Raw genomic sequence first — 11,054 nt, forward strand, 5'->3', positions numbered from 1 at the left:
TGGAGCGTGGAAAGGGCGCTTTTTCTGCGAGCACGACTCTCCTCTGTTCTCAGGGATACCAACACCCTCTCAAAATGGGAAATGGTGACTTTAAGGAGATCTAAAGATGCAGATTTCAATACATGGTTCCAATTTTCCTTGTCCTTGTCACACAGGTTATTCATTGAGGGTGACAGTGATACCTGCAAACCTGTTGGTGTGATTTTGGACTGGAGATAAATCTTAAGGCTACGGATATGAAATTCATGTCTAATACGTTTATCTACAATTTTTCTTAACTTTAAAAATTTGGAGTTATCTGAGGAAGGCTGTTGGCAATGCGAGAAGAAGAGAGTCGGCGTACTCACGCGGCCTGGATGTCAGTCATGACGGATGCGTTGTGCCGAACCACAGCGCTTTCTCAAATCGTAACGCGAGACAGGTGTGCTCGGAATCATGCCCTCGGCTTCAGAGTTCAATTGGTCCTTGGTGTGTGGGGAAGTGTCTGCAGTGGTTCTCCTTCTCTTAGGGGGCCCGCTTGCGGCACTTTGTTTCCGGGTACAGGTGCTCTCCACATGGTCATTTTCTCTGGAAGGGGCTTGCTGGTTTCTTTTTGCTGTGTTGGTTGGAGCTGTCTTCTTAGTTTTAGGGGTGCACTCCGATGTATCATCCATGGGTGTAGCCGGAGGTGTTTGCCTATGCGTCTCAGATGGTGGCCGTGTTGCCGAAGGGGTTCCCTCCATGGTGGCATCCCGTGTCACTTCCCCTGATGACCTGGTTGTGACGACCACGCCCTCGATCTCATTGAGATGCTGAAATGGCCACGCCGGTGTTGGCAGGAGGGCTCGGCGCTGGGTACCCGATGGTCCCGCGAAGTTTGCCTCGCACGGTAGCCTTGGGTGACCTCGGGGTTTTTTTTGACTGGTCTCCTCCTGGGGGTTGTTAAGGATCGCAGAGTAGGTGGGAGCCGCTCGGGTATGCTGTTTCCCGGGGAACCAGGTGTCACCAGCTACTGGCAAATGATCTTGCCACTGTGATAGGTGGTGCCGGTGGTAATTGAGAAGGAGCGTGTAGATGTGCCAGGCTATAATAGACACCCCACCAAAGCTCGGGTGCACGCCATCCGCCGCGAGGACGCTGGTTGGGGGAAAAAGTTCCAGCGAATGGTGGAAGAAGAAGGTCTCTGGGTGTCGTCCGCAAAGTTCCCCACATTATGATCACAAGCCTAACAATACCAGAAAAAAGCTCGAAAACAGAAGCAGTTAAGCATTATTACCCTCTGGTTGAAAGCTCAGATTTTGACCCCGAGGACAGTATTATAAACCTTTCATCCACCCCCCTTATGCCAGAGGAACGATCTGTACTCTCACGAGGACTTACATTTTGCCCTACTACTGGAAAATTTAATGAATTTTCGGTATTGAAGGACCTTGACAACTTTGCGCGAACTCTGAGACTGAGGGAATACTTTTTCGAAGGGACACAGAGCACGGCACATGACAAAGAATTCAGCCTTAAAAATAACCAATGGACTCCGAGTACGGGGAGAGATAAACATTTGGACATGTACATTAGTGCCGTCCAGAACGATGTAACCAGGGCTTATAAGGACTACAGACCAGGGAAGCAAAACCTTTCCAAAAAGGAACGTGACGCATTGAAGGCGCTCAGTAGACGGAGGGATGTGGTCATCAAACCGGCAGATAAAGGAGGCGGCATAGTGGTAATGGACAAGGACAAGTATATTGAGGAAGGAATTAGACAACTCTCTAACACTAAATTTTATAAACACCTAAAAGCGGACCCCACCCTAGAGCATCAAAACTTCATAGCAGGGACCCTAAATGAGCTCGCAAAAAGTGGGGACATCTCCCTGCGATTATGCAAAGCCCTGACCGCCTCACACCCGTCGCCGGGCCGATTCTACATGCTTCCGAAAATTCACAAAAATGGTAATCCTGGCCGCCCTATAGTATCTGGCATCGGTACAATCACAGAACCAATCTCCAGTTACATTGACACATTAATTGGACACATACCTGAAACACACCCATCCCACATACGTGACACAAACCACTTCCTTCGCGAAATAGCAGGTATAAATCTTCCTCAGGGGGCCTTCCTTGTAACCTTAGATGTAGTCTCTCTATATACAAATATCCCGCATTCTGACGGAATCAAAGCTCTAATTCAGGCCTATATTCAGGATAGGAAGGAAGGATCCCCCACTCCAGAAGTCCTAGAGGTATTGACAAAACTAGTACTAGAATACAACAACTTTGAATTCGACAACGAACACTACTTACAAACTAACGGCACCGCCATGGGTACAAAAATGGCCCCTACTTATGCTAATATCTTCATGCATAGCATTGAATTTGAATTTTTACTTACTTCCCCTATTAAGCCCACCCTATACAAGCGCTACTTGGATGATATTTTCTTAATTTGGACTGACACAGAACAATCACTCCTACATTTCATTGAAAACTTCAATCTCCTCCATCCTAGCATATCATTCACGCACACATATTCCCGAAACAAAATTAACTTTCTTGACGTTGAAATTGCGGTTCATGAAGGTTCACTCACCAGAAGCGTATACAGAAAACCCACGGACCGACAACAATACTTACATTTTCAAAGCTGTCATCCTCATCACTCAAAAACAAGCATTCCATATCCTCAACTCATCGATTCAAAAGAATTTGTTCCCAAGATCAGGACTTCGCACGAAACGGAAAGCGTATGCGGGAAGTCCTGACTAAACAACGGTACCCGCCAAATATTATTGACGACGCCATAAAGAAGGCATATGAACTCAACCGAGAGGAGATACTGGAGGGACGTCCACGAAAGGAAAACATAGACCGCCGAACAAGCCTGGTACTCACCTACACGAATAACCCCCCCAACGTGAACAAAATCCTAAAGAAACATTTCAACATTCTAGAACAGAGCGAACGTCTCTCCAGTATTTTCACGACTCCTCCCCAAGTTGTCTACCGACGACCGAAAAACATCCGCAACATCCTAGTCCACTCAAAAATAGGTAATAACCCGCGGTTGGGGTGCCGGCCTTGCGGAAAGAGTAGATGCCAGGTGTGCAGCCACATGCAGACATCAAGCTGCGCAACAAGCACAGCGTCAAGTTTTAAGTAGAGAATAGATGGTAACTTTGATTGCGATGCCTCAAACGTTATATATCTCCTAGAATGCGGTGTATGCTGCATGCAGTATATCGGCCAGACAGCTATCCCTCTTCGAATGCGGTTTTCTACATCGATATTTCTACATCGATATGCTGAGTGGGTGGCCAAATTCCTTTTTCTACTCTTTAACAAATCATTATCCACTTGCACCCTTCCCAGGGAATGGAAATCAGCAAAAATAACCCCTGTACACAAATCGGGAAATAAATCTGACCCCTCGAATTTCAGGCCAATATCATCAACCAGCACAGTATGCAAGCTACTAGAGCATATTATCTTGAAACACATAAATGCCTTCCTAGAAGTAAATGATATTTTAACCCCCTGCCAACATGGTTTTCGTAAGGGCCTATCCACCATTACTCAGTTAATTGAATTAACACATGATATATCCTTGAGCATTGATAACCAGAAACAAATAGACCTCATATTTCTAGACTTTTCTAAAGCATTTGACCGCGTATCACACACAAAACTTTTGGTAAAACTCGAGCTAACTTTGGGAACTGGTCCTGTTCTAGATTGGATTAAAAATTATCTTAGTAATCGCACACAATTTGTTGAAATTAACAACGAGAAATCCGCTTTAACTACTGTTTCATCAGGTGTACCCCAAGGAAGTGTCCTAGCTCCAGTATTATTCTTAATTTTTATAAACGACTTACCAGCTTACGCTTCACATAACCTTAAACTTTTTGCTGATGATTGCGTTCTCTATCAGGAAATTAACTCCATTGATGATCATCTAACCTTAAACAACGCCATAACAGCAGTATACCAGTGGTGCCAGGACTGGCAAATGAATATCAATTTAAAAAAGTCTGTTCTTTTATCTATAACAAGAAAAAAGCATTCATCAGCATTTCAGTACACCCTTAACAACATTCCCCTTGGATCTGTTCATGAGCACAAGTATCTTGGTGTGACACTAACTTCTGACTTCCGGTGGAACTCTCACGTTAACAACATCACGTCAACCGCCCTAAAACAGCTATTCTTTATTAACAGGCGTCTTAAACTAGCACCACCTGAAACAAAGTTACTTGCATATAAAACACTTGTCAGACCGGTACTAGAGTACGCTAATACCGTTTGGTTCCCGTTTACTAAACAGCTCATTAAAAAACTGAAGGCAGCACAAAGAAAGGCACTAAGATTTATATACAATAAACACTCCATTACAGACTCACCAACAGAATTACTTAAACATGCAGAATTACTAACCTTAGAAAACAGAGCCTATCTTGCAAGACTTAAAATCATATACCAGATAATACACAATCAACTAAAACTGCCTATTGCAAAGTACATGCCGACGTCCTCGAACAGATTAACCCGTTATAACCTCACGCATACATTAGGCGAATTCTCATTTCATACTGATATTTTCAAATACTCATTTTTTCCAAGGGCAACACGAGAATGGAACAATCTACACACGCGCATTACTAACACCACGTCCTTAGCTGAGTTTTGTTCCCTTGTTGCAGATGAATTATACCCATTGCAGTAACAATTGTATTCCTTATTTTTATGCTTCCTTGTTCTCTTGGTATTTTTTCTTGCCTGTTGTGCCTGAGTCAATTTGTGAATTCATTATAGTCGATTTTCTCTTAGTATTTCAAACCTTGATTGTGCCTTGTCTGTCAATTACAACTAATACTGATCCCCTCGCTGTATCATCCGAAATCATGTAATTATTATAAGTGATATTATCTGTGTTATTCGATTGTTGTAAGCTGCATGTAACACTCGACACCATGTATCATTGTGTATGCTTTTATGCTGTAGTATAATATGCTAACAGCCCTTCCTGTTACAATCCCTGATGGGATTCACAGTATCAAATAAATAAATAAATAAATAAAATAATAATCACCGAGCTCATGTCCGCTCTCTGCCCAACCTTCCTTTTTCAAAACATATCAACCAGAAACAGCACTCATTCGACTCAGTCAAACTAACAGTTCTTCAGGGGCGATTCAATAATACACGGGAGCGGGAGCAGCGTGAGTCATACTTTATTTATAAGTTTAGGACAATTAATACTGGGATAAATGAAAACATTGGGGCAATGTCGTCCTTACGAGCCCTGCAAGCTTAATGCTATACATATATATCAATCATTATCCCTTTACAGTTTTTCCTCGGTTTCTTTTTTTTTTTCTCGCTTCTTTGATACCCTCCACATCCCACTTCTCGTAAAAACCTTCTTCATGCTTGGCGCTCACATCTTTTAGCGAAAACCTCAAAGTATTTCACCATTCTACAGTCCCACATCTATTTATTGTCCCACATATTTACTCACTTCTTTTTTTTTTATTATTCTTTCTTTGAGGTTCGTCTCCCGTCGCAAGTTGCTCGAACTTTACTCGCCGCTGTCAGGTTATTCTAACCAGCAGTGTCCACCTGGTTTTTTCATCACGCTGGGCGCTCCCAGTGAGAACAAGAAAAATAATTTTCTCACCACCTGCAGCAAACACGTTCCCCAACCTGTTTTCTTCTTTTGCTTAGCCCTCACATCTGTTAGCGAAAACCTCAAAGTATTTCACCATTCTACTGTCCCAAATATTTACTTACTTTTTTTTTTCTTTCTTTGTGGTTCATCTCCCGTCGCAAGTTGCTCGAACTTTACTCGCCGCTGTCAGGTTCTTCTAACGAGCAGTGTCCACCTGGTTTTCTCATCACGCTGGGCGCTCCCATCTTTTAGTGAGAACAAGAAAAATAATTTTCTCACCACCTGCAGCAAACACCTTCCCCCACCTGTTTTCGTCTTCTTTTTTTCTTTTTTTTTCCTTCCAAGGTTGTTCCGCGGTTGCCTGTATTGTGTCTTGTACTGTATACAGATGACTCGCGGCGGCCGGTGCCTTGGGTTGATGGCCCATTGGGCCTAGCCTGCTCTCCGCACCTGTGTGTGTATGTGTGTGTTGTGCGTGTCCAGCTGACTCACCTGTGTGTGCCCATATTGTTTGTATCACCTCTGGCCAACCCTATAAGAAGACAAACAAGAATCATGTACCATCAGTCTTGAGAAAGGCAGGGCTCCTGCCGAAACGTCGACTACAAATAAACTTGGAAACAGTATGAAGCAATTTTTCACTTTTATATATATATATATATATATATATATATATATATATATATATATATATATATATATATATAGCATGAGTAGATAGACGTACTTGGTTGTTAGAGGTTACATACAAGAGGTTACATACATACATACTCAATGTTACGCAAGGGTACACCTCGAGGTGGAGCATTTTGACAGTCATGGTAGTGGTTACACAGTTCTCACTGGTTGAACCAACTACTCAATACTGCGCATGGATACGCCTCGAGGAGGAGCATCTGGTCAGTCATTGTAGTGGTTACACAGTTCTCACTGGTTGACCCACCTACTCATTATCACATAGAGAATACATTGTTTTATACATTGACAGTTTTCCTGCTCTGAATAGCAAGGTTCACTCCAGTGCGGGCACTGCCTTCTTCCTTTTAGAAGTGGCGTTTTGGACCTACCTTTCTCAATGGCAAGCCAATTCAGTTCTGGCTGGCGGACTTCCATGGAGCGAGTAGATCGCGGGTTAGTGATTTCTGGAAGAATGCAGTCTTTGTAGAATCGAATCAGAAGCTCCTCCAGTTTTTCTCCCGAACTCATCATCTCGCTGGAGCCGCTGCACATGGATTCACTTTTGTAGTGTACACAACCAAATCACAGAACAACCGTCTTGTAATGTGAAGCTGACCCGGAATTTGATAAAAATATTGGTGAGACTGCTAAAGACAAGGAGGAGTAGTGATGTCGGTTTCCCCACAGATATTTCGAGCAGCTTCAAGTGGGTCCTGATCTTTTGTTGTGTACAGATATTTTACCTTCACAATGTCATCATTTCCAACAAGACCATCTGGTGAAGCGGCCAGAAAACCATGATCAAGGTCGACAAAACGTCTACATGGCTGCACCTCAGTTTGCATCTCTGTCTTGTACAAGCATAATGCTTTTTTGTGGTGTCTACCATGCTCCAGAGCTTCAGATGTGAAACTGTCCGTGCACGAGGCCTTTCACAAGTGCATCACATGGTGTAGAGTCCTTCCCCTTAAAAACAGCATGGAAGTATGATGCTGTGAGGCAATGCTGTCACTCAGGATGCCATGCTGGATTGTCAGCCTGACCCCGCGTTGCCTCATCTATTTCCTCATATTGTTTGTGACCAACCTGCAAGCTCTGAAGCATATCTCTGGCCTTTTCAGAGAACTCTTCAGGTGGCATATCTGACTGCTCACAGTTAGGCGCATAGTGATGCAAGGATTCACTGACTGTGGGATCATGGCATCTAAGCTTTTGTTGACCAGTCTTCAAAGCGCCGTTTCCTCTGCAACTTTTTCTGCCCTCTTTCCTCACTTTGTTTTCTACATACTTGTTCGGGACAGGTGCTGGACTCTTGCTAGTTGCTGCGTTAGCAGCTAAAACATGCCACTGAGGCCCAAGCTGAAAGCTTAGTCCACCACCTCGGCACCGATGCTCACAAGTCTTTTTGGCACCTGTTGATCTGCTTGCCACCTGAAAACTTGGCAACGAGACACATGTAGTTCTCGCCATCGTTGCTTGTATCACCTGTCATGAGGCGCGCAGTCTTATCAGCAATAATATTGGCTGCAGTCATTATCTTGAATTCCAGCATTTGAGGAATGCCCCCCCCCCCCTCCAGGCATTTTCACCCTTTGTTCCATCACAAAAGTAATTTTTGCATTTTTCATGGCAGCCAAAAACATGACTTGGCCAATTCAAGAAGTCAACAGTGAGATCTCGTGTGCTGTGCTTTATCAATTCTTGGCTGTCCTCTGAGGAGCCCTGAAACTCCCGGAGGGTGCGCGAGCACAAGGGCTAATTGCTTTGCGGGCACCATTTTTATGCGCTTTATTCTAGGACCACTTAGGATGCTGGCACTCTGCACTCTTCACAACACCTTAGAGGCGAGTGGTATAACATTTTGACTGCATAATTGGCACACTCACTCTTCTTTATGAAACGACAGTAGTGTGCCTTCGTGCTGATTTGACTGTAACATCGTCGTCCCCTACAAAGGTACGGTATTCCAGGCCATGCATCTCTCGACTCATTTTGAAACCTTCCACAATAATATCAGCCTCCATGGTACCAGAGCTTACACTCCAATGTTTGTAGGATATGCGCTCTTTGACCTTTTTCTGTTCTCTTGTGTAGTACTCACAGTTACTGCACAGTTTGTTCCTCACTTCCAGGTAAAACAGCTTCTGCTTGCGTTCTCCAATTACTTCTGCAACTCCAGAATTTGCTTAATATCTGTGGCCGTGACTTCGGTGTGACCAGCCGCCGTCAACCACTACCGTAATGTGTGGAGTGGTGCCATTCTCACAGAACTGCCCAGCTTCAGCAGCCAGCCTTTGCTCCTTCTGATCAGCTTTGAGCATATGTTCTGAATACATGCTTCCAACGCTGAAAACAGAATGGTTGTTCTACATGAGTAAGCCAGCGGAAATTACCATTCACAACAAAGCATAATACACAAACATGGGTTAGAAGTGCATTCTAGAGAGTTCTTCATGCTTTTGAAGTGAAGGGGATAAGTACGAGATAGGCCTAAAAGAACTGGTGTAACGCATCTCTAGGTTCTGCCATCTTGATCAAATGTGCTTTCCACCATCCACTTTGCATCCGGTGAACTTCCTCAAATCACAATACCTGTGTTGCCACTGCTGGCAAAGGCAGTGTGTGCAGTTTTGTGTTGGGGCTCCCAAGATGCCGCTGCATAGACGTTTATGAATCAAGTCTATCTAAGCTGAAAAGAAAGGTGGCATTCTACAGGTGTTGCCTTTTAAATTCCATTTCGGTCAATTGCCATGCGGCTCATGTTGCTTCCAATCCCAATATCCAGGTTCTTCAAACCGGCACGAGCTGCATCAACATGGACCAAAGTGGACATGCCACCAAACATGACATCCCAGTGACAGCAGCAATACAAATCATTTTCTTTTTTTCTCGGAATACACAAGCAGCTTCAGGAGAAATTATTATTGCTGCTCTGACAAAAATATAGCCTTTTTTGACAGCCTCAGCATTTGCAGTATACCACACTTCGAGCCAACTTGCAGCAGCATGCAGATGTACGCATCAATGATCTTTGTGTAGTGAATTTCTGGAATGCTTTACATTCTGTGAGAAAATGCGGTTTGCATGCTTTTTACGTCCCAGCAATTCTTAAAATGTTACATTCAGCCAAATTGAGGCACTGCTGCGGCCAATCTTGACAAATAAAGATCAATTTCGGCTCAATTCAGACATCAACACTTTAACCTTTTCCTATGTACTATCGATGTGTAGCCCCAACACATTGCACATGGTGGGACATACAAGAGGCATAATATCATTTTGCCTGCATACCCACCCTCTGTCCGTTTTCACTCCAGCATTGTCAGCTGTGCTGCTTTCAGTGCATAAAGCTGTTTTTCAAATCACACCACAGGATTCTATAACAGTAGTTTGTATTATGCCCAAAAACATAAATGCCTGCCTGGATTCTCCTGTGTAACCAAGGTCGGGACAGCTTATACCACTCGTGACTGACCTCATGCCTTTGCAGAGATTTTACTTTGTGGCTACAACAAATTTTACAGTTCAAGTGACTAGAGATGGGAGCCTATGTGGTAAAGGAAAGCCTGTTAGCAAACATATTTTCATGCAGAGTTGAAAACTTCTGAGAAAATTGTACACGCTACACTGCAAAGATGCGAAAGGCTGAGCATCGCTGCTGCACATGGTGCATCACGTTTGCTCTCATCATTATTAACTAAATCACCGCCATTATTATTGCCACTGTCATTGTTATGATCGCTAATTGCAGCGTCATTGTCATCACTACTATCATCCTCACAGTCATCATCATCACCAGCCGGACTATAACCACTGTAGTGCGAATACCTCTTCGATTAACCCAGTCATACGCTAGCCGCAACCATTTGACCCCTGCGAACTTCACCTCGTCCGCCCACCCAGCTTTCTGCCGCCCCCTGCTACGCTTTCCTTTCCTTGAAATCGAGTTTGTCAACCTAAGCGAGAATCGTTTGTCCTCTCTTCGCAATAAATGTCCTGCCCATGCCCATTTCTTCTTGATTTCCACTAGAATGTCGTTAACTCGAGTCATTTCTTTGACCCACTCTGCGCGTTTCCACATCTTAACGTTACACCTACCACTCTTCGTTCCATAGCCCTCTGCGTTGTCCTCAACCTAAAAATTATATTATAGTCATTCTCCTTTTGCGTTGTATCATATGACGCCGGCCTATCACATATTTCCATGCATTGATCACCAGCTGAAAATGAAACTCATCTTTGCTCGAATCAATCTTTTTTTTCAGTCTCCTCTCCTCGCCATCCGTCAATGGAATCTGCTCCCTGTCATCGTTGCATCTGCAAGCGATTACGAAACGTTTGCAACCGGACTAAAAAATCACTTCGAGCTGTAACCTTCACCTTTGCATTTCGTTTTTATGTTCGTGTTAAAGCGCTGCTCTCCGAAAAACTTGAATGTTTGGTGCCACCCATATCTTTATTTGGAGTGTTTGAAGCACTAGCCTTTCAACATTATGTGCCTGGTTAACTATCGGTAGTGTTCTTGTTAACGACTGTATACCTACCGCAATTTTGGATGCATTGTTTTAACTATTGTCCCCCCCATTCCCCCCCCCAACATGTAATGTCCGCCCAGGCGTTTAGGATATTTGAATAAATGAATAAATTAAGTAGAACCCTTTCCATTAACCTCCATGTTTCAGCCCCATAGGTTAGTACGGATAGGATGCAACAGTTGTAGACGATAC

General features: G+C 43.8%; 1 pseudogene; it reads right to left on the bottom strand.

Annotated features, from left to right (window-relative positions):
• Positions 1 to 359: 359 nt before the first annotated feature.
• On the bottom strand, positions 360 to 8,648 carry LOC146170828 (uncharacterized; annotated as a pseudogene).
• Positions 8,649 to 11,054: the final 2,406 nt, after the last annotated feature.

This window comes from Amblyomma maculatum, unplaced genomic scaffold, assembly GCF_055883805.1.
Source record: "Amblyomma maculatum isolate TAMU_Amacu unplaced genomic scaffold, ASM5588380v1 scaffold_38, whole genome shotgun sequence".
NCBI classification, from domain to species: domain Eukaryota; kingdom Metazoa; phylum Arthropoda; class Arachnida; order Ixodida; family Ixodidae; genus Amblyomma; species Amblyomma maculatum.